We start from the raw sequence: 25,465 nt of genomic DNA on the forward strand, positions 1-25,465 counted from the left end.
CTCCCACTCACACAAATAATCATCTCCTCCGTTATATTCTAGGAAGAACCATGCCTTCCCCGTAATTATCCTTATTATCTTACATATACCAGACCAAAACTCTAAAAGATTGGACAACCCTAGAATCCGAGGAGGAGGCTTTAAGGGCCATGAATGTGGAAAAGAATGATTTTTTTTAATTGATTGAAAGAAAATTCTCTGCTTGAATTCTGTGTTGCTCGTTGCTGACCTTATTTCATGAGGCAATGGCAAGCAGTGAGGCTCCGAAAGCTGAGACTATGCATTGGGCTATGATTGTGAGAACGTGATTATCCAGTGCAGTTCGCTATCTGATAGAGACGTCTAGCCGTAGATTCCTTAACCTAGAATATCCCCAGGCGTCCGACTGGATCCAGAAAACTTTTTGCAGCAGCACCTCTGCTCGCCAGGGGCGTTTCGGCACGGCTCCGCCCTGACGTCGTCCATGAGCGTGACGTCAGCGGAGCCATATATGCTCCTCCCGGTGCGCTCACGTCAGTTTTCTCCTTTTCCGCATCCCAACGCGGATCCTGGAAAACCAGCGGTTCCTTGACCTGTTTCTCGGGTCTTCTCGACGCCTTCGGCGTCCCAGAACAGTGTGCGATGCCTTAGGGCTTTAAGGCGTGTGAGACCTGTGCACGTCCGATGTCAGTAACGGACCAGCACGCCATATGTATGTGGTACCTCGGAGTGCACCACAACTCCAAAGAGTCTGCACGACTGTCCGGTCCTATACCTCTCTCCCTCTCTGGATCGAGCCCACTCCCGAGGTCTTTCCCGCAGACGTCGTTAGGAGGCGGGGGAACATAAACGTAAGTCCAGGAGGTCTTCCTCCCATACTCGTGACACAGCGCTTGCTCTTCTCGCTCCCTGCCGGTAACAAGCATCCGAAGGTAGTCTGCTCCGTACCCCCCTTTACGGGTGCTGGAGCGACACAAGCCCAAATGGAGACTTATTCTGAAGCGCTCTGCTCTTACTTTGGGTCCCCCCCCTGCCTGGTGCACCTTCGAGTCCCATAGAGGTGGAAGGCACTCATATCGCATCTTCGCCTGCGGATTCTTCTAAGGCTGTGCATCGACTCCGGTTCCGGAGCTGATTCGACGCCTACGGGACACAGCCCAGTGGGTCCTCCCAGTCGTCCGTCTAGCCCACCCAGTCAGTCTCCGTATATCTGTGAGCGGCTGACTGCGTAGATGTTGGAGGTGGCGCTGGGCTCAACGCCCTGTTCCCCACATGTTGCAGTGGGATCGACGTCGGCCGGCGCCCAGCCCGAGTCCCCCTTGGAGGTAGTCGACGTCCAAACGACTCCAGCTCGACGTCCGTTGACACCGGTGCCTACGTCCACGTCTCCTCTATTTCAGGAGGTTGATATTCCACCGACCTGTATTTTATCTCAGACCATAAAGCAGCTTTATTTACATAAAGAGAAACACATTTATACATGGTTAGGAAACCAAGATGCCGGTGAGAGAGCGCAAACTGATATAAATATATGAGTACATCACACTTACCTATAGAGAGCATAATTCATGAAGAGAAATGCCATGAGTGCTAATAGTATCTGAAATTATATTCTAAATGTATAGCTAATATAGAGATTTAAGTAGAAGTGGAACTAATACAGAAATGTGTGACATTATATGATTTTATTAGACGTGATTATTTTGAATCTATGTCGTGTAGCTGTTAACATATAAGATGGTCTGTGGTAAAACGCAGAACGTGGTAGGCCTCAGGGCCAGAGCTGGAGCTAAAAGGGAAGGTGTTTCTTTTCACGACACAGATTGTTTAACGTTTTTGGTCATTGCATTAATGGGCCATGATTTAGAGTAATGTTTTCTAAATAATAGAATAAGAGTTTTAACATGCTTTAATTAAATGAAGAAATTGAATGCTATAATCATAATGTGAAATATTGTAGGCCTGAAATGTTTTAGCCTTGATTTACACGTACATGTCTGGGCTGAGAAATGTTGCAAGCCTTTTTAGAAGTCTATGAGAGTTGGGTTCTTGGCGGCAGATATCTGTCTGCAACAGGAAAGGGGGGATCCAATTATAAGTGAATGAATAGAGGCCTGTTCAGTAGACGGCCCAGACATGGAGGAGGGTTCTGGAATGTTTAAGGGGTATCAGCGGGCCGGAGAAGAGACTGAGAAGCAAGGTCAACTCTAACGTCTGAGGCCCAATACAAAGCATCATGGAAAAAGCCTGAAGTTGCACCACGTGAGAGGCGTTTCGCAAGGGGCGTCTCAAATGTTGTTGACTGTTTTGTATTAGGGACAGCACCCCTGGGTGGAGTTAGAGCAGAGACCTGAGGACCCTTTAGAGAGCGGATGGGTAGGCAGTGAGGGGTCATGACTGGAGAACTTTAGGTTTTCACCAAGAGACTTAGAGCGGGTGACTTCCCTTGGGGGTCATTCATTGCTGACACCTTTGTTAGGTTGGGATTTGGTTAAGTAGGGATACCATCTAGAACAGGGTAGGGACGCCTAACCTGTGTTTGTTTTCCTCCAACCTAAATGAAGGAGAGATATGCGTCTATGCTGATAGCTTTGCTATTTTTAGAACTTGTGTTAGTGATTTCTGTTGCTCGTCTGAGGGCTTTTCGAGAGCACATGTATGTAATTGGACCTGTGTACCTCGTGAATCTCATTCTGAGATGCTTGTATTTGCAGCTCATTATATCTTTACAATAAACTTTTGAAACCTAGAAGTTGTCCGTGATCTTTGAGAGTAGAGTCCTTTCTTGGGTGAACTAATTTGCAGATAGGTGTACTGTTTCCTTCCAAGACAGGCAATAAAGGTTCAGTCGACCAGATCGAGGTTTGGATCAATAGATATAAGGTATCGATCAAAATCTCGCCCTTTCAGTTGGTAGCTATAGAGGATGGTTGCCTTCTTGAGGACGGTGACCTAGGCCAGGTTAGCTTACCCCAAGGCCCCTAGAAATCGATGATCGGAAGAACAGCCCGCAGATGAAGATCCGGATGACGTGAGACAGAAAAAGCAGCAGTATCGGTCGAGAGTGAGTATAAAGGGTTATGCGTGTTAGATTGCGGTGTTTTTGTATTGTATCTATGTTGTAATGTCTGGCGGAGTTGAATGTCTGTAGAGTGACTGTGGAACAGGTTGTGAGCGCGCGCAACCGGTGGAAATCTTAAGTTCAAGGAGAGCTTAAGTGGTTCGGGTGTATCGGACACCCAGAGTAATTGTCAACTAGTGTGAAGGGGGTCATGAGGTACCATTGATCACCCGAGAGACCGAGATAGGGGGAACGTAAGAGTGAGTGCGTGAGTAACGGACGCTGGTCGGAAGTTACTGTGTGTGTAAGTAACCTATCAGAGAGACGATAGACATCTCGTCAGTTGTGTTGACAATTACAGATAGACTGTGGACGTACAGTCGAGAGAAGTGACCGCTTGGTCGGAAGTAGTCATTTTTCAGTGTATGAATGGGACGCATGCATAACCGGGAGACGAGTTGAGAAAGGAGGGGTGCTGCTGCGAAGCGGAGAAAAGAGACGTCAGGTGGTGTCGCGCAGTGATTGGCTGACCGGAGAAAGACCGCGCTGTGATAGGCCAGCTAGCGAACACGTCATACAGGGTCGCGACGTGATTGGCCAACAGGAGAAAGACCGCGCTGTGATAGGCCAAGCTAGCAAAGCCGCGACAGGATTGGTGGATTGTCATCAGGAAGTAAACAGAGTAGCGAGGCTGAATTTTGTGCGCATAATTATGAAGTGTTTTAAATGGTTGAAAGCGCTGTTTAAGAAAGAGAGGCGAGGATCGTATGAAGGGGAAGAAGCCCCGCCGGAGGGTACGCCAGCTCGTTATATGGCAGTAAATGTTGGGTTGCATACGATCCTTTGGATATCAGAGTGGAGTAAGATTACTGAAGGAAACGAGGAACTGACGTTCCCGAAGTACGGGACGTTCAGATTAGAGGTGTTACATCGATTGAAATCAGTCATGACCTCAAAGAGACCCTTGCCTAGACCAACCCAGTTTGAAGCCCTTGATGCATGGCTTAGGGCAGCGCATGAAAGGAATATGAACAGACGACAAGAAAGGGTGAAACGCTCGGTAAGGGCAGTACAGGATGCCAGGTGGGATGCGGATGCTAAAAGATGGAGAGTGCATAATTTGGAAATAAATAAACTGTACCCAGTGTTAGAGGCGCCAGTAAATAAAAGCCCCCTAGAAGAAGATGATGAGAGCGAAACAGAGGACAGCCTGATAAACAGATTACTGACAGACAGGCCACCCCCGTATAATAGAGCAGGGGGAGAGGTCGAGAATACTGAAGGAGAAAAGGGGGGCAATGCAGGAGAGCATAGACCGCTTCCCAGTTCAGAGTGGGATCCTGAGCCAAAGAAAGAGTTGCTCCAGCCTAGTCAGGTGCAACAGGTAGTCGGTAGGTTTGTGGTACAAAGAGCGCCGGAAACGGAAAGCGCCACATCCTACCCATTACCAGATGCACTACAGGTACCTGTTACCATAGGTCCTATAATATCGATATATGACCAAGAGAGAGCAAAAGGGGAAGAACGGAAACGGAAAGACAGAGAAAGAGCAGAGCAGGCAAGGAGGAACGATACCACTAATTCCCCAAGTCAGATGCCGATACCCAGAGAGTGGAGCACCCCGATGCACACAGCAGGGGACCCAGGAGGAGATCCTGGGGGCCCTAGATGGCCAATGGATCTGAGGGGATCTGGACGCAAATCCTTTCAAGAGCTAAATGAGTACATGAAGCAGTGGGATGAGGCAGTGAAGGCTCAAAAGTGCATCAATGCTGCAGAAGCAGAAAGAGAAAGTCAGGACAGCAGAGCACGAACTCACTGCGGGGCTGGGGAGAGTAGCCCGGAGTGGGACTGTAGAGGGAGTAGGGGAGTCACCCATTGGGCCCGGAATGGAGGTAGAACAGACCTGGAAAACGGGGGCCCCGGGAGTGGAGGGGTGGCGTGCCCAATACTCAGTGAAGGGGAGAGGAGAGCGCAAGAGTACAGGAACAGCTTTAAGTGTCCACACTGTGTGCCTGCCACCAGAGAACAGAATGGGAGTTGTGAGAGGTCGCACCATAGTCCCTGTGATGACAGAAATGAGCGCAGCCCAGGGAATATGGGGAACCAGGAAGGATCGTATCGGATACTGAGCGATACGAGGCAAAGGGAGTGTAGCGACCAGAGGGAAAATAACAGAGAGATGTGCGGTGAGAGGAGAGAAGAAGACGAGAGTGGGCAGAGAGAGAGTAGGGATAAAAGGCCCGTGTTCCATCACCTTCCAAGATCGGATGGCCGAGCATGGGACCTGGAGAGATGGGAGCAAGGGAGGCCACCCATTAATTCTCCTGAGCCCAAACGCAGAGCTCGAAGTTGGGATGGTAGGGAGACCAGTGAGCCCCCTTCGAAAGACATATTGCGAGCTGAGATAAAAGCCAAGAGACTTGATGTCTCCAGCTTAAGGTCAGATCTGGATGACATGGTAGATGGTACCCTGCCTTTAGAAAGAATGGAAATGTATGAACAGGATGAAATACTGTATATGGCAAAGGACATCACACGAAAGGCGAGAGCAGTCCATGAGAAGTTAGTCGAACTAGCAGGCAAATATATGGTGGACTTGTCAAGAACCAAAGCATTACAGGGTAACCACAGGCTACATTACTCAGATCGAGATCTAGATGAGAGGAGAACGATTGGGCTGAAAACACACATAAGGGAACTGATTACTGGAATAAGGACATGGAGGGCACTAGATAAATGGGAAGAGAGGTGGTCCAAGAAAGGGACCGGCAGAAGAAGCATGATTGGTATAACACCAGGACAGCAGGGAATAGAAGCTTACCCTTTGCGTGAAGTTGCCAATGGGAGCTATGTACATGTCCCTTGGAGTAGGGGAGATTTAGCTGCTTTTACCACATCTTTCCCCAAGTTACGAGAGAGCCCCGTGGAGTGGTACAAGCAAGTCGAGAGGTTTGTAAAGATCTCAAAAGTCCTATGGATAGATCTGAACACGCTGTTTGACATTGTAGTACCAGGAGATCTGTGGACAGCATGCAAGGTTAGCGCTGAGTGGCCCACAACGGAGCCAGAGAGAGATGCTAGGACTAATGGGCCGTCCGAGATCGTGATGGCAAAATTCGAGAGAGTGATGACTTGGCTGAAAGAAAAAGTGCCAATGCAAGACATAGATTGGGTCAGAATAGACAGAACGAGACAGGAACCCAAAGAGACAGTCCATGAATATTACGAGAGATTGCTGAAGGCGTTTAAACAGTATAGCGGCTTGGATGTAATGGATCCAAAGGACATGGGGCAATTCGTGTCCAAGTTCGTCCTGGGACTGAGACCGGATATTAGTTTAATGATTCAGCAACACTCGATTTGTTGGCAAAGTAAACCCCTAGATGAAATACTGAGATATGCCAGGTACTGCTGTGATGAGGTAGACTCCAAGGCTAAGAAACTAAAAGAGAAGCTGATGGTGGTACAATTGCAGACAGCAGGAAAGGGGGGACCGCAACAACAGCAGCAAGGGACAGGTACAGGAGGTAAGAAGCAGTACAGTCAGAACAAGGGTAATGAGGAGAGTACTACCTTTAGACCCAGAGTAGATATAGCTACCTTGAAGAAAACGACTAGGTGCCACCAGTGCAACGAGTTGGGGCATTGGAAACGCGAGTGCCCTTACAATGTAGAGATCGGAGAGCAAGAGATAGAGGAGGAAGAGGTCCAGAGCGCACCTATGAGAGGGGCGACGCCATACCAAGGAAAGGTGCTCAAAGGGGGGGGGGCTCCTCCCCGAGCCCAGTTCCCGCAACCTCCTCGAGTAGGGAGTATGGGTAAGACCTATAGACAAATGCCCCTGTTTATGGAAGGGGAAGAATGCTATTATGTGGACCCATTAACCGGACAGAGAGTGGAAAGAGAAGACTGCACCCTTGGGGCAGCCTTAGAGGTAGATCAGAGGGGACCCTATGTGGAAGCAGAAGTAGCAGGGTGCCCTACGACATTTCTGGTGGACACAGGAGCCACTAGATCCACGATCAGATCAGCTGCAGTTCCAGACCTGCCCATGTCTGGAGAGACCATACAGGTGGTAGGGGTCGCAAACAGGAGAATAACCAGCCAATTGACAGAACCGGTACAGGTGAAAATAGGGAAGTACAGCGATGAGCACCAATTTGTGGTTTGCGATTCAAGCCCTGTGTGTCTGCTAGGAAGAGACCTGTTGTGCAAATTGAATTGTACTATATATTGTACACCCCAGGGAGTGGAGGTATTGACTAATGATGATGATGCAGATTTCAAAGTTGCAAACTCAAGAATATGTGTGGAGCTGTACCCTACTTTGACAGTAGACGAGCTTCCCTGGGATTTGAGAGAGACAGTGGCATCAGAGGTATGGGATTTCACTGGGGAAGAGATTGGATTGGTCAAAGGGGTGGACCCAGTGAAAATTGTAGTGAAACCGCATGCTGAGTTCCCAAGAACACCCCAGTATAAATTGACTCCAGAAACGATTGCAGGCATAAAACCCGTGATCGAGTCCATGATTAAACAGGGAATACTGAAAGAAATCGTGGGTAGTCCATGTAACTCCCCGATTATGGGTCTGCAGAAACCAAATGGGAAATTTCGGATAGTGCAGGACCTTCGAAAGATTAATAACATAGTCGTTTCATGTTGTCCAGTGGTACCGAATCCATCAGTGATACTGTTTCAGATTCCATTCCAAGCTGAGTGGTTCACTGTGATAGATCTTTGTCAGGCTTTCTTTTCGATCCCTTTGGACGAAGATAGCCATTTTCTTTTCGCATTTAAGCTGGAAAATCGCGTCCTAACATGGTGTCGTATCCCTCAGGGGTATACAGAGAGTCCATCGATCTTTAACCAGCTTCTGAAGAAAAATCTTGAAAGTCTAGTGCTGCCCCAGAAGTCAGTTCTGGTCCAGTACATAGACGACCTCCTTGTGGCGTCAGACACAGAAGAAGCTTGCAGGGAAGACTCCATTGCTTTGTTAAATCACCTAGCTGCCAATGGGCATAAGGTATCCCCGGGAAAATTGCAGTACTGCCTGACAGAAGTGCAGTACTTGGGACACAGAATTGAGAAAGGCAAACGAAAAGTGTCACCAGATAGGATAGAGGCGATCATGAAAATGAATGCGCCTCAGACCCAGAGAGAGGTCAGGATGTTCCTAGGGATGGTGGGTTATTGCCGACAGTGGATCGTGAACTTTTCACTGAAAGCAAAACCTTTGCAAAAACTGACGCACAAGGAGGTGAGTGATCCGGTACCATGGGACAAAGACTGTTTGATGGCATTCTTACAGCTGAGAGAGGACCTGTGTCGTGCTCCGGCATTGGGAATGCCTGATTACAATAAACAATTCTTTCTTTACTGTTGTGAGAGAGAAGGTTGTGCGTTGTCTGTGTTGGTCCAAATCCATGGGAATGCCCGTAGACCAGTTGCTTATTTCTCAGCTACTTTAGACCCAGTAGCCGCAGCGTTGCCCGGATGTCTCAAATCCGTTGCTGCAACGGGTGTCAGCATTGAGAGATGTGAAAATATCGTCATGGGGCACCCGTTAGAGGTGTGCGTGCCACATTCTGTTGAACTGTTGATGACCAGGACCAAAACACAGCATCTGACCAATAGCAGGCTCACGCGCTATGAGCAAGTTATTCTTGCTGCAGAGAACGTGACCCTCAAGAGATGCTCTGTTTTGAACCCTGCTACCTTAATGCCACTTCCAAATGATATTGATGATGATGATGAATATACAGACCATGACTGTCTCGATGTGACTGAACTATGCACCAAACCCAGACCCGACATCGTAGATGAGCCACTGACCGACCCAGACGAAGTTTTCTTTGTCGATGGCTCATGTGTAAGAGACGAAGTTGGGCAGTTGAGAGCAGCTTATGCTGTTTGTACAATTGAAGGAGTTGTGGAAGCAGGGTGCCTGGAAGGAGTAAACTCCGCTCAGGTAGCCGAGATTATTGCCCTAACACGTGCTTGCTTAGCAGGCAATCAAATTCGAGTCACCATCTACACCGACAGCCAATACGGGTTTGGGGTAGTTCATGATTACGGGCAGTTATGGTCTCAAAGAGGGTTCATGACTTCTTCAGGCTCTCCCATTCGCAATGGAGAGTTTGTGCGCTTGTTGTTAGAAGCATTGCAATGTCCAGCAAGTATCGCAGTTGTAAAGTGCATCGCACATACCAAAAATGAGGACTTTGTTTCGAAAGGCAATAGATATGCTGATGAAGTTGCGCGGTATTGCGCAGAACAAGGTTACTCTTTCACAGAGGTGGATGTGGGTGGAATAAATGTAAGAACTGAATTAGCCATGATACTGGAAACTGTTGATACTTGGGATGAATTGTCAACCATGCAAGAAAATGCTCCTGATTCAGAAAAGGAAACATGGGTAAAGGCAGGATGTGTAATGGGTGAGACTCATTTTTGGGTCTCAGCAGACGGCAGAGCAGTGTTGCCCAATGAGATGGTGAGTCCAATGGCTAGACTCATACATGGTCCCGTACACTTAGGGAGAGATGCTATGCTGAGAGTGTTTAGACAGACTTGGTACAATCCTAAGTTTAGAATAGCAGCAGAAGCAGTGTGCCAGCGTTGTGTGACCTGCCAGCAGCTGAATGTAGGGAAAAGAACACCAGTTGCACTAAGTCACATAGGAAGGTCTGGAGGTCCATTCAACAGAATGCAGATAGATTTCATTGAAATGCCAAGATGCAACCGCCTCCGCTATGTCCTGGTGGTTGTTTGTGTGTTCTCCAGATGGGTTGAGGCATACCCTACACGTAGGTGCGACACCCTCACAGTGGCTAAGTTACTGCTTAGAGAACTTATCCCTCGTTTCGGGGTGCCGGCCTTTTTGGAATCAGATAGGGGAACACATTTTAACAGCGAGCTTGTGAAGATGATTTGTGTTGCACTGAATATAGACCAAAAGCTCCATTGCAGTTACCGACCAGAAGCCTCAGGAATTGTGGAACAAATTAATGGCACGATCAAGTCCAGAATAGCGAAAGTTTGCTCCTCAACGACCCTGAGTTGGCCTGATGCCCTGCCATTAGTACTCATGAGCCTTCGTAGTACCCCAGACAGAAGAACAGGGTTGTCACCACATGAGGTGTTAATGGGGAGAGCAATGAGACTGCCATCTATTCCAGCTACTGCACTGTTAAATATCACAGATGATATGATTCTGGACTATTGTAAGGGGCTGTCTGACGCCATGCGTTCTGTGTCCCTTCAGGTGCAGGCTGCAGAGGTTCCAGCGTGCCAGGGCCCTTGCCATGACCTGTATCCTGGGGACTGGGTCCTGGTGAAGAAACATGTGAGAAGAAGCTGCTTGGATATTCGTTGGCGTGGGCCCTACCAGGTCATCCTGATCACAAGTACAGCTGTAAAGGTGGGAGGCCTGCCCAACTGGATACACGCGTCGCATACGAAGAGGGTTCCAGCACCTCTGGAAACAGCTCCTCTCTCGGATGGACGTCCAGCTGAGGACCAAGAAGCCATAGAGGGGGCTAGCCAAGCTGTAGAGGTGCCAGTGGAAGCAGGGAACGAGTCTGACCAAGCTGAGGACGGTCAGTACAACAGCGAAACAGAAGACGCTACAGAAGGAGAAGACAGCTGGGAGTACGAGTCTGACCCTGACAGGTCTGAAAGAGAGCGAGAACAGACCAGAAGGAGAAGGAGTAGAAGGGCACGTGGAGAAGCAAATTGGACGCAAAGAAGAAGTTCTCGCCTGAGGTCAACTCCAGAAGCAACCCTTCCTCCGATATCAGAAGACTCAGACCCAGAAGAAGGTGCTCAGGGCGCTGAGGCACCGAACCGAAGGAGGTCAAGAAGAGTGCGTGTGCCTAACAGAAGATACTCCACACCTGAGTGGACATATCTGGCGACAAATGTCTGTGAAACCGGAGACAGGGAGGATCCGAGCGGTGGTGGTGTCCAGTTCTGAGCCCATTATCACCGTGGAAATACAACTGTTGGTACCCGGTGTCGAACAAGAAGGATCACTAACATTCGTGCTCCCCAGACCTCCCCGCCTCAGCAAGTTAAAACACATGTTTCTTACAGAATTGAAATTCCCCGACTTTGGTACCACGATAACAGCACATGAAGAGCATACTCTTCGCATGGAAATATTGAACTATGCTATTGAAGCTGCAACCACAAATCTAATAGTCGATTGTTAAAGGACTTTGTAAATAAAGCAAGCAGAAGAAAAGAAGATTACCTAGCGCCCAGGAAGCAGAGAATTTTAGGGAACCCCTTGAGTGGATGGAGAAGGGCTAGGGTTGTCTTTTTGAACTGTGAAAGGACTTTTTGCGAAAAAGGCTGTCAGCCTCCAGCTGTGTGGATTCTAAAGACAAAAAAGGATTGAAAGAGACTGTAAAAGAACGAGAGGAAAAGAACTTTTTTTGCAAAGAGAAAGGGAAAAGCTAGATTGTCTGACGAAATGGAGGCCGGCACCCCGAACCGCAGAGCTAAATGTATAATAGGTACACTAATAGTAGGAGTGATAATATTAATAGCTTTAGTGGTAACAATTTCTTATGTAAAGGGACATGAGGAAGAGGTAAAGGTAACTGATGCGAATTCTGTAGTAACACTTACACCCACTGTTGCAGGTGAGAAAAGGGAAAACACTCAAGAGAAAGCGTTATTAGCTGCAGAAGCCCGCAGGTTACATGTAGACGAGTCCCAAGGAGACTTTAGGTCAAATGCTTATGCTAAACTTTTGTATGAATACGTGGATGCCATGGAGGTTAAGGATTGCTACGTCTGCATGCAGTTGCCTGCGTCTGTAGATGAAGGAATTCGATATCATCACCTCCCTCTGACATATGGCATTACATGTAGCTTATTGCTTAGTATATTTTATGAGAGAGATAGTTTTGAATACTATTTCTCCAATTATGATTCTGTGTTGCCAGAAGTCCCGAATTATAAGCAGATGAATAAATGGGATTACTGGAAGAGTGAAGACAGATTGGCCAAGTTCTTCATTCCTTGGATTACCTTAGATACTTCACATGCCCGTAGAAATAATCTGACATGCAAGGTGTCAGAAGTCGAGAAAAAGTTCATAGGGCAGGTGGATGATCGTTACAGGAGACAAAAGATTTTGAAAAAATCAGGACAAGGGAAATTAGATTGGACCGAGGAAGAGAAGTCACACAAGAGAAAGGGTAGTAGTGGTCCAATAGCTTTAGATAAAGCGCAGAGAGGAAAGTTATGTCTTCACCGAGCCAAAACGTATTATGAAAATGTATACGTGGGTGAAGTTGACTGTGAACATGCTTTTAATTTAGAGTACTACACTAAGGATTTCCTGAAGGGAATGCAAGTGATTCCAAATGTGTATTTTGTATGTGGAAGAAATGCTTACGTGAGACTACCTGACAACTGGAATGGATCATGTTACTTGGCAATTGTCTTCCCCAAAATATATCATGCACAAGACTTATTGATCATTGAGGGCCAGACATCATCGAGGGGAAGGAGAGATTTAGGCGATGCAGAAATGGTTGGAGATGTCTTTGGAGCTATGTTCCCTCTTTTGGGAATAATCCTTAATGATGTTAAAATTAGACGACTGGCAACAGTTGTCGACAGGTTGTCTGCCAGCACTGCTCAGTCCTTAATGCTGGTAGAAGGAGAGATGCAATCGATAAGGGCTATGGTTCTTCAAAATCGGCTTGCATTAGATGTCTTATTAGCAAAAGAGGGCGGAGTCTGTAAGGCTTTGAAGGTTCAGGAATGTTGCACTTACATTCCAGACCTTTCAAAACCCCTTGAGAAAGTTATTAAGAACATAACTAATATACACAAAGAGATCGAAGACTTGAGTAGAGAAAATGTCTGGGAAAAGGTGGGCCACGGAATGAGTACAGTTGGAGGGTGGTTTTCCACCTTAGGCAAAAGCTTTATTTGGTATATCCTAAAGCCTATCATCATAATATTGATCTGTGGGATAATATTGTGGGGATTGGTGAGGGTATTCAAATGGTACAGAGCAAGAAGGTCAGAAAGGGCCCAAAGAGAACAGTTGCAGAGATTGGCTGCCATACAAGATAATCAGTACAGGAGCCTGAGAGCTCTGGAAGCGCAGAGAATGCCAGCAATAACTGCAGTTTAAATGTTAGTGATGACCCCGAGAGGTCATCAAAGGGGGGAACTGAGAGAGCGCAAACTGATATAAATATATGAGTACATCACACTTACCTATAGAGAGCATAATTCATGAAGAGAAATGCCATGAGTGCTAATAGTATCTGAAATTATATTCTAAATGTATAGCTAATATAGAGATTTAAGTAGAAGTGGAACTAATACAGAAATGTGTGACATTATATGATTTTATTAGACGTGATTATTTTGAATCTATGTCGTGTAGCTGTTAACATATAAGATGGTCTGTGGTAAAACGCAGAACGTGGTAGGCCTCAGGGCCAGAGCTGGAGCTAAAAGGGAAGGTGTTTCTTTTCACGACACAGATTGTTTAACGTTTTTGGTCATTGCATTAATGGGCCATGATTTAGAGTAATGTTTTCTAAATAATAGAATAAGAGTTTTAACATGCTTTAATTAAATGAAGAAATTGAATGCTATAATCATAATGTGAAATATTGTAGGCCTGAAATGTTTTAGCCTTGATTTACACGTACATGTCTGGGCTGAGAAATGTTGCAAGCCTTTTTAGAAGTCTATGAGAGTTGGGTTCTTGGCGGCAGATATCTGTCTGCAACAGGAAAGGGGGGATCCAATTATAAGTGAATGAATAGAGGCCTGTTCAGTAGACGGCCCAGACATGGAGGAGGGTTCTGGAATGTTTAAGGGGTATCAGCGGGCCGGAGAAGAGACTGAGAAGCAAGGTCAACTCTAACGTCTGAGGCCCAATACAAAGCATCATGGAAAAAGCCTGAAGTTGCACCACGTGAGAGGCGTTTCGCAAGGGGCGTCTCAAATGTTGTTGACTGTTTTGTATTAGGGACAGCACCCCTGGGTGGAGTTAGAGCAGAGACCTGAGGACCCTTTAGAGAGCGGATGGGTAGGCAGTGAGGGGTCATGACTGGAGAACTTTAGGTTTTCACCAAGAGACTTAGAGCGGGTGACTTCCCTTGGGGGTCATTCATTGCTGACACCTTTGTTAGGTTGGGATTTGGTTAAGTAGGGATACCATCTAGAACAGGGTAGGGACGCCTAACCTGTGTTTGTTTTCCTCCAACCTAAATGAAGGAGAGATATGCGTCTATGCTGATAGCTTTGCTATTTTTAGAACTTGTGTTAGTGATTTCTGTTGCTCGTCTGAGGGCTTTTCGAGAGCACATGTATGTAATTGGACCTGTGTACCTCGTGAATCTCATTCTGAGATGCTTGTATTTGCAGCTCATTATATCTTTACAATAAACTTTTGAAACCTAGAAGTTGTCCGTGATCTTTGAGAGTAGAGTCCTTTCTTGGGTGAACTAATTTGCAGATAGGTGTACTGTTTCCTTCCAAGACAGGCAATAAAGGTTCAGTCGACCAGATCGAGGTTTGGATCAATAGATATAAGGTATCGATCAAAATCTCGCCCTTTCACCGGCTTACAGGTTAGGATCTTTGGGAGGTCATGATGTAAGGAATATGATCAAAAGAAAGACAAATGTGCCCCTACCCTTTTAATGTACACTTGGTGAGGGATATTTTACCGTATTTCTATTTTTTTTTTAAACTGAGTTTTATATAGCGCAAACAACCCGATTCGGGTATCAGAGTGCTATACAGAGCACCAGTTGCATTACATGAGGACACATTAATTTTTGTTAGGCACGGTGAGATTAACTGATTTGCCCAGAATTGCAGGATGTTCAGCGACATTGCCGAGAATCGAACCCAGTTCCCCAATTCGAGGTTGACCGCCCTAGCCTTTAGGCCAACTCCTCTCCCCTATGTTTCCACAGTTTTCTTTACAACAGCTGGGCTGGACTTGCAGCTACCTTATGTCAAGTTTTGTAGCATCCATTCATAGAGAACCCAACTGTAATGTTAAAAAAAAAAAAAGAAAAACGAGGAGAGAAAAGAAAGGTGAAAGTTATTGTGCGTCAAATTACTTTCAACGTTTGGCAATTTGCCTCCTACTAATGTTCACGTCATGCCCTGTTACCGCAATATCTGAAGAACAATTGTTAGTGATTAGATAATTAATCGACAAAGTAATTGCATTATACAATAAAAAAGGAAACCCGCAGTCTGATATTAAATATTACTATTTGTGGGCACGGCCTCAGGAATGGTATTGATTCTGGGATAAGAGCCAGGTGTTTTGTGTAGAGATAAGTACCGCAGCAAGAAGGGAGGCGCAGCGATGAAAGCAGGTATTCTGGCCATCATAAAGTATGTAGTAAAAAAACAATTTGTTGCCTTGCACAGGAAAAGACTACATTTCGCCCAGCTGACTCAAATCCAGTGCTTCCCAAACTGTGCTCCATGCCAGAAGTGAACCAGTGCGTTTTTGGTAAAAAAAATAAATAAATACAGAAACCCAAAGAAACCCCTCCCACCTCACTGATCTCGGTACATGCCACCCGACATTGGCATCAAATTTTGGAAGAGGCAGTGACGGATCTTCAGTGGTCGCTGTTGTACACCAATCTGACATACGGCATACCATTCTCTCTACCCTGAGTTCACAGTAGTGACTAATGCATCATCCCTGGTTTGGGGGCAGTCATCTGGGAGAAGTGGCGATCATGGGCCTTTGGACCCTGTTATACATATATAACCTTTGTGCCATTCATTTGTCTCTGAAAGCCAGCCTTACGTCCATTAAGGTAGAACCAGGTTCAGGACTCAATGGACAACACAAGCTGTGTGTGGCACTGCACTATGCAGGGTGTTGGGGGTGTGATTAAGCCTGTGGCAGGAGGCTATGCATATCTGGAAATCTGATCTTTTAAGGGATCTACCTAACAGTAAATCATTTAGTACGCTCACTGAACATCAGGTCAGAAGGGCCCAGCAGTATTTACCAGGGAGATCACAAATGGCTTGGAGGTGGTTCGAGGCATTTTCATTGGTTTGGCATGCCTTCTTTGGATGTTTTCCCCATTGAGGAGAACATACTGTGTCGAGAGTTTTGCACACTGGAGTTTCCGCCTAAAGATTCCCTGGGAGAATCTTTCAGTCTGCAGTGTATTGCATGTCTCATGAACACGTTTTCACTTTTGCCGCTGCTTTTAAAGACTATATAGGCTCAACACCCAAGCACTCGAGGATAGGTTATACCTCGGCACTCTAGGATTTATGTTCATGCAATTTTGCACTTAAATCAATACATATATATCTGATGGCCAAAGTAGTCATATAGCAGAAGTTTTACTCAAACATTGAACAACCCGTTATACTCATTACTCCAAAGAGACAGAAGAAAACATCTTGTGATTCAGACACTTGTCTTGTTCTATTTAATTTTATGTTTCAATTTCAGAAGATATTTTCATATGGGACATCAAAGAACTCTGGGCATTTCGCTCCAAGAGATCCAACAAACAGTACATAGGATGTTAGGAATGCAAATGGTACATCAGACACAAAATTCACATTTAAATGCACAATTTGCTAGCCATTGTAGCACTACAGAAAGACCAGAAATAACGGCCACGTTGGGGGGTCCTAGTCCTAGGGCCTTCCAGGTCATGATGTTCAAAGAATAGCCGATGACAGCCGACACGTGTTTCGTTACTTGTAATATAACTTTCTCAAGGCTCGCTCTTGTGTGAAATGTCGAAATTAATACGATAAAGGACCACGTAAAAGATTTCATGTCTGGGTAGAGGTTGCCGTAAATTAGGAACTGACCAGAATATTTCAGGTCTCGCTCCGTTGGATTTTTAACCCCAGTATGGGTTATTTCTAGTGATCATTCATCTCAGTATCTTCAAAATTTGGAGAGTATATCTGTAAAGCACGTTTAGGTACAGTGCCGCAATACTTTCATGTGCGCTGACTATCATTTGAGAAGCCAGTATATCCAAAACATGTGTGAAACTTATTGGTTAAACAGCAGACAAGGACTTTGAAATGTCCTTGTAAAAAACAAACCGCAGTATCTGGCGTCCGGGACAAACCTACGGATGTGGGCGGCACACATGTTTTGGATATACTGGCTTCTCAAATGAGATAGTCTGCGCACATGAAAGTATTGCAGCACTGTACCTAAACGTGCTTTACAGATATACTCTCCAAATCTTGAAGATACTGAGATGAATGATCACTAGAAATAACCCATACTCTGGTTAAAAATCCAATGGAGTGAGACCTGAAATATTCTTGTCAGATCCTAATTTACGGCAACCTCTACCCAGACAGGAAATATTTTACGTGGTCCTTTATCGTATTAATTTTGACATTTCACACAAGAGCAAGCCTTGAGAAAGTTACATTACAAGTAACGAAACACGTGTCGGCTGTCATCTGCTGTTCTTTGAACATCACGACCTGGAAGGCCCTTGGACTAAGATCCCCAACATGGCCGTTATTTCTGGTCTTTCTGTAGTGCTACAATGGCCAGCAAATTGTGCTGTTATCCCACCCGATACTACTGTAAAGCGCTCTGATACCCTCACGGGTCTGGTTCGCGCTCTATAAAACACTAAATAAATAAATAAAATAAATAAATGTGAATTTTGTGTCTGATGTACTATTTGCCTTTCTAACACCCTATGTACTGTTTGTTGGATCTCATGGAGCAAAATGCCTAGAGTTCTTTGATGTCCCATATGAAAAAATCTTCTGAAATTGAAACATAAAATTCAATAGAACAAGACAAGTGTCTGAATCACAAGATGTTTTCTTCTGTCTCTTTGGAGTAATGAGTAGAACGGATTGTTCAATGTTTGAGAAACTTCTGCTTTATGACTACTTTTGCCATCAGATATATATGTATTGATTTAAGTGCAAAATTGCATGAACATAAATCCTAGAGTACCGAGGTATAACCTATCTTTGTGAGATAATGAACAGGTATTTTTGCCGGTTAATTTGACATCCGTGGTAGTGGGATGTCCCCTTTACATTGAGTGGCACCGTTAACATTTGCATATCCCATACTTGGGAATATATTATTTCTGTACTTTTGGGAGAATTTGATGTGCGACTTGTCTAAACCATCACTGCCATCCTATGATATACCCAAGCACTCGAGTTGCATCTCTTGTGTCCTTAACACTTATGTACCCTGAAATGTGTAAGCATGGGAGCAGTACAGTGAGTAGCTAAATAATCTTCCTCTGGCCACTATTTACACCCTGACCACCCACCTTCCCACACTTTGAACACATTCACGTCTGCCTTCCTAGTTCAAAGCATGCCCACTTTCTAACTCCTAAAATTCAAATGAAGTATGTTTTTAAACATTTTCTATATGAAATGAATAACAAGGATTGGCTCTTGTTCCTGTCCTCCTGTTAGAAGATTGTTGTTTTGGCTGCTGAGAAAGATCTAGTGTTTGGCACTGTCATGGGGAGGCCCAGAGATGTTTAGCTTCAGCCAAATGCATTTTGGTGTTGCGTGCAGATGTGTTTTTCAGTTGTGTGCGCAAACTGTGCCAGCATGTGGGCAGTGGCATCCAATTAGCACTACTTAACAGCTGCTAAGTATGAACATTGTCTCACGTAGCATCAATTAAAATGCTAATTCCGCTCAATGTGTTGCCCACCACCCAGGTATGCTGCACTCGTGATGCAAGGCAAAGTGAAACTCCAACAACTGACTAACGAAACATGAATACACTTAGATATGCTGTGGCCTCGAAAGTGCTCATCTCTCTCTCCAGGAGGAGTTCTGGTGTAGGGGATGGGTAGACATTTGGTTGAACCGTCCTCATTGGAGTGTGGAAAACGTTCACGGGAAGCATGTGGAAAACCCATTTGTTTACTTGAAAAACCCATTTGCTTACTTGAAAAACCCATTTGCTTACTTGAAATTCAAGGTAAGTAGTCTGGCTACGTTTCTCCTTTTTAGATCAGAGCCTAAGTAGTCTGGCTACGTTTCTCCTTTTTAGATCAGAGCCTACCAGACAGTGCAACTGTGTGTGTTTGCAACATCTTGGTGACATTCAGAAACTTCCCGGAGGACCCTCTCGAGGTATTTTGGACGGGAGAGATGCAGCAAAGTTCTCCATCAGATGTGGCTGGGACACGACAGACTTGCTGGGCAGATCATTTTCCACGACATGGCCTTACGTCACCATGCCTGGCTGAGAAAATCTGCTTTTTTGAGGGATGTCCAAGCCAACCTCATAGACATGCACTTTGATGGCTCCCGTGACTTCGGAGACAAACCGATGTTGCCCATGTGTGTTTAAAGTACTTGCGGGCCATGGCCACATTCTTGGGCCTCACCACATCATCCCGGCTCGCATCTGCTTTTCGCTCCTTTTGTGGCTACGGAAGGGGCTACCAACTGCTCCAACCCTATTCCAGCCAGCGGCCCCCATAAACTCAGCAGCCTCTGCGGGCCGTGACATGGTTCACCCAGACTCTGTAAGTTGGGAGAGCAGTAGTCGAGCCAAGCCATGATCCTCCTCCATCATAAAACCTTCCTAGTCCGATCTCCTAGGATCATTCTCAAACAGTCTGTGGCAGAGTGCGCCATCATCTCTACCACTGGTGGAACATCACATCGGACATGTGGTTGTTGCAAATAGTCCGAAGGGGCTATTCCCCTCCCCTTCAAGACTACCCCTCCTTCTATGCCTCCACTGTATGATCGGCTGCCAGAGGATCACCTTTCCCAGCTCCACAAAGAAGTCAAGACGCTCTTGGCCAAGGGAGCTATATAGAAGGTTTCCGGGCCAGAAATAGGCTGTGGTTGTTTTTCCCACTATTATCTGGTCCCAAAGAAGGACGTAGGCCTTCGTCCTATCCTAGACCTCAGAGCCCTTAACTACTTCCTCGAAAAGGAGTAGTTCAAGATGCTCATCCTGTCTGCCCTGGACTCCGGAACTGGATTGCAGGATGCCTATTTTCATATTCCCGTCCTGCCTACCCATCATCGCTACCAGAGGTTTACAGTGGGCCGCAAACACTTTCAATTTGCAGTGCCCTCCTTCTGCCTCACCAGCACCCCTTGGGTGTTCATAAAGGTGATGGTGGTGGTCGCAGCCCATCTGTGGAAATCAGGGGTTCCAGTCTTTCCATATCTCGACGACTGGTTGTTGAAGACGGGCTTGTCCAAAACAGTTGTCTCCCACCCCTCGACTACGGCGAGCCTTCTGCATTCGCTTGGGTACACTGTCAACTCTCAGATGCTCCCTTCCATTGGAGTGGTTCTGACACGGTGTAGTTTCAGGCCTATCCTCCAGAACTGCGAGTCCGGGATATTCAGGCTATGAAACCAATGTTTAAGCCTCTATCCTGGATTTCAGTGAGAATGGCTCTAAAGCTGTTGGGCCTCATGGCCTCCTACATCCTGCTAGTGAAACATGCAAGGTAGCACATGCTGGCTCTGCAGTAGGACCTGAAGTTCCAGTGGGCACACCATCAAATAAATCTCTCCGTCCTGGTTCAGATTTCGGAGGGCAGTGCAAATAACCTGCAGTGGTAGATAACAGGCCGCGATTGGACCAAGGGCAGACCCCTCTCCTTTTCCCACCCAGATCTCACAGTAGTGACCGATTTTTGTCCCTTCTGGGATGGGGTGGCCATCTGGGAGAGGTGGAGATCATAAGACTCTGGTCTACGGCAGAAGCCAAGCTCCATATCAACCTGTTGGAGTTTCTAACGATCCTACTGGCACTGAAAGCCTTTTTGCCATCAATAAAGGGAAGGCTGGTACAGGTGTTCAAGGACAACACTACTGCCATGTGATACTGCAACAAGCAGGACGGAGTGGGCTCATGGACACTGAATGCCAGGGTGGACGAGTTCAGCTGAAGGTGCCTTGCGGATCATGAGTAGTGTCTCCAGTCGGAGGTGACATAAGGTCTCTTTCAGCGGTGGTTAGTGCCTTGGTCAGATCTGTTCGTCCCCGAAGAGAAAGCACAATGTCAGCAGGTTTGCACGCTCGAGCTTCCAAGGCACCTCTCGTACGGCAACGCTTTTGGTCCCAAGTGGAGCTCATGCCTCCTATACGCTTTTCCGCCCATACCACTCCTGCCCAGAGTGCTCAAGAAGATCAGGAGCGATCGAGCACAAGTTATTCTTGTGGCTCCGGGCTTGGCATGGAGAGTTTGGCACCCCAAGCTTCTGGACATGAGCATTGATCCTCCGATCATGTTGCCCCTTCTGGAGTATCTTCTGTTGCAGCAGAAGGGGAGGCTCCTCCACCCTAACCTGTCCTCTCTCTGCTTCCTTGCATAGAGCTTGAGCAGAGTGAAGTGAGTTTACTCTAAATCACTGCAATCTATCAATGTAAGAGATTGAGCAGTGAAGTGAGCTTACTCTAAATCACTGCAGTCTATCAATATACTCTACACCATTTACTGAAAATCAATACTGTGATACTATACTCTACAACACTCTACTCTGTACCACTGTATTTTGAGCCACTCTGCCAATCCATTCAACGTCACAGTATTTTACACCACTTTACTCTAGGTCACTTTACTCCTCTTTACAACACTCCGACCTGACACACTATTCCCTTAAACTCTACTCCACTCTGACACGATTTCACTCTGACGCTCTATGCAACTCCCTAAACGCCACCTCATGCCACTTTACTCCACTCTGCTCCGCGACACACTACTCCAGGACACTTCTGTACTCCGCTTTATGCTGCTCCACTCTGACAATCTACTCACTCTACAACTCTACTCCACTCAACAACCCTCTACTCCACCACCATTCAACTCTGACACTCTACTATACTCTGTGCCACTCTTCTTCCACCACAACACTCTATGCCTCTCCACAACACTCCACACTACTCAATTCCACTCCACAACTCTCTATGCCACTCCATAAGACCCAACTCAACGACACTCTACTTTAGGACACTTCACTCCATGCCACTCTCATTTATGCCATTAACGTTTAGCCATGCTGGTCAGCTGCCAAGCTGATGTACAACATGGCTAAAAGATATTGGCAAAGCCAATATCTCTTGCAGAGGTGAGACCTATTGGCTTTACCAATGCTTCTTCAGCAGGCCATCACAGCAACTGTAGTCACCTTTACGATAGGCCACCTACGTGCACCTGAATTATTGCAAGCACGTACAGACAAGGAAAGCTTGACAATTGAAAAATTAAGCTTAATTTGTCAATCGTTTCTTGTGAAATTTAGTGTTAAATGAATTACCACGATACAACAGATTTAAGATGATGCGTACAGATTTGGCTGGAATTATTCCCCCAATTATTTCATGTTGTCAAAAAAATTGCACCTCCCTAACAAGCGCAACCTTTCGAAGGAGCCATACTGAACACTAACATGCAAAGCCTATCCTAACAACGATAGTGTGATGTCGTTTCAGAGACGGCTTCCCATTTAACAGACGTGTCCTCTGACAGTGAGAATGATCATGAAAGTTCTGGGAGTGATGGTTTCTTGTACGGCAATAGTCCAGAATGCTCCGTTCTAAATGCTCCTGTTAAAGGAGTTTCTTGCCAGCAATGGTCACAAGGGACTGATAAGTGGAAAGATCTAGTGTTGATGAAGCCCAGAGTGCAGCATAAATTACAATATTGGAACCGCAACATGTTGCTGGGCCGGTCATTCTTTGACTTTGACACCCAGCTGCAAATGACCATTACTACAGAGTGGGGAGAACAAATGTATCTCCTGACGATTCAGATCAAATGATTTCCTCCGCAACAAAGGCTCCACACAAGTCTTCTGGCACTCATGGCACTAGGTAAAATGCTCATAGTACTGTTGGAGTTGGGAGCATTTTGCATAGCGATTTGTAGAAAGAAGTGTTGATTTGTACAGCCAACATGACCACCATGCACTATATCCAAAATCACGGTGGCACACATTTCCCCAGTTATTAAATATTACACAAAGTATTTAGCAGTAGGCCAGTCATCAAGTCTTTCTCCTAGAGGAGCATCTGACAACAACTTTGCAGACCTGTTCATCAGGACATATCAGGAAAACACACAAATCAGAGATGAGCGCCCAATAACTTAAACAGTACTTTTAATGCTGGGGGACCCCTACAGTGAATCTTATTGCCACTCAGTAGAATGTAAAATGCAAAAAGTTCAACTCTCAACACCCACAGTCAATTGGAAATGCTATGTGGATCAACTAGTCGTGGAAAGTTGCCTACACTACTGCTGATCCTGTATGTAGTGAGGAAAATTAGGCATGTGTCTGAGACTCATCCTTATTGTGCCAACCTAGGTGAGGCAGCTACTGTACTCAATACTACTGGACATATCGGTATATCCACATGGAAAAATACCTCTAAGAGGATACCAACTAGTTCATCGGGGTCCGCTGTGACACCCAGATCTGAAGGCCTTGAGTCTCTTTAGCAGCTGATGTCTTAGATTTCAGGTGCCTCCTACTTCAGGTCCATAAACCCAATACAAGGGCCTGTTTTATGCCGTAAAATCAAAAGATTTCTCCACACCATAGTATCGTTATCAAACATCCACAATTACTTTTATCGTTAACAAACATCCACAATTACTTTCTTGAAGTCAGATGTTCCTCCTTTGGTGGTGTTGCTGCCAAAATAGCTGTTTATGTGGTTTAGGAAATGTGAAATCCTGCTGCATCTGTGAACACTGGGTGCCAAGGGCTAATTTGGTATTGGTATCGTGGTGGCAGTAGGGAGATGGGTACTGCCCCTTATTGCCATGTTGTGGACCTGGCTATTGTAGAGGAAAATCAGAGCCAAATGTCTGCACGTTAAGCAGACTGCCCATGGGTTGGCTACTCTATATAGACTCAATTTATTTGTAGCAAAGTAGTGTGTGCTGCTTGTTTGTACCAGATAGGATATATGTTGCTAGTGGCGCTTCTGTGCAGCAAAGCAGCATATTTGAGGACAGCCAAATCGGATACACTTTGGTTTCAGGTAGTACAAGTGTCTGGAAATGTGGCAAGCTGGTTGACGTGTCCCAGTATCTGTTTGTGGTGTCCATTTGCCCTATGTTGTAATTTGCTACTGACTATAACAGTTGATGACTAGGTTCCTTAATATATAAATTGGACTTGGCTTTTGTATTTTAGTGTTTTCTCAACAACGACAAAAAGAGTAAATGATCAAAGGCAAATATTTCTGTGGAAGGTCCTATGGCCCATATTTATTTGCCAGCTGCTAAAATCCCATTTGCCCATTTCCTACTCCTACAGAGTCCTTGCACCGCTCCACCTTTTCTCCTTATTCTTTACGCACACTACATATTTTCCCATCTTGTGTTTAATCCTGACCTGTGCCCCGTCCAACAAGGCGCCATGACACCCTGTTCTGCCTTGGACGGTGACTGCTATGTAAATGCAAGGTGCTGCACCCGCCTGAAGGCCATTAATTCCAGCGTCCCGCTCCTTTATTAGGACGTACTTCGGGTGAATAACCAGGCCCCACTTGTTGGTTATGGCCTCGCAGCAGATGAAAGCACTGTGATTTATGTTTCCTGCAATGCATGAAACTTGTAATTTGAGTACAAATCTGAAGATGTATTTACTCCTTAGATGGAACACTTCGTCGACGGAATCAATGGGTTTCTAATACCACTTCGGCCGAGAGGCTTGTCACTTTCTTCCTGCATCTCCATCAGTCATGAGTGGAGATCAAAGCCCCACTGATGACTTAGTGGGTAATGGATCTCGGCGGCTTAATGTGAGCTTCCTGGCAGGCTGTGCGCCTGCGCCCCGGGTGAGCCGTCGACTCGAACTCCTTCCAGACAGGATGTGGCTCGGAGTGCCTGGCGAGGAAGAGGCAGATGGGCAGAACTATGTATGTAGCATTCCTCCAGTTCAGTTTAGTAATGCTCTTTTGGCATAGGTTGCACGTTTAAAATATTGCTCCTAAGTGTTGTGGGCGTTTGGCCAATCAAAGAGAACCTTCTTGATGGCCTTGGTGGTGGCCTGAGTCGTGTTTGGTCGTGCACCAGAAATAGCATGTGTTGCAAGTTTCATTAACCATTTCGTCTCTTTGTTCCTGCTGTCTTCCGTGCCTGTCTTTTGGTTAATCACTATGCCATTTGTGATTGCCCCCTTTCTAGTTAGCACAGGATTCGGTTTGTAGTTTTTCAGGTCCCTCTTATTTGAGGACAAGATCAAATTTTGTAGTGAAAATGAGCCACATATTTTAAAATTGGCCTTGGATCACTTGGTCAGATTTGGCAGTAATGGGTTTTGCGCCCTGCTCAAGGATGTAGGCGGATGGTGATTTGCATGCTACTTTGCCCCCCACCTCACCCATTGCTGCATCCCTTGGGCTTTAGTGCACAGA

General features: G+C 45.9%; 1 protein-coding gene across 2 annotated transcripts in view; it reads left to right on the forward strand.

The window, feature by feature from the left end:
• Window positions 1-25,465, forward strand: part of SND1 (staphylococcal nuclease and tudor domain containing 1) — a 2,092,018-nt gene that overhangs the window by 1,047,890 nt on the left and 1,018,663 nt on the right. The gene's annotated exons all lie outside the window — the stretch shown is intronic.

The sequence above is a fragment of the Lissotriton helveticus genome, chromosome 1_1, assembly GCF_964261635.1.
Source record: "Lissotriton helveticus chromosome 1_1, aLisHel1.1, whole genome shotgun sequence".
NCBI lineage: Eukaryota > Metazoa > Chordata > Amphibia > Caudata > Salamandridae > Lissotriton > Lissotriton helveticus.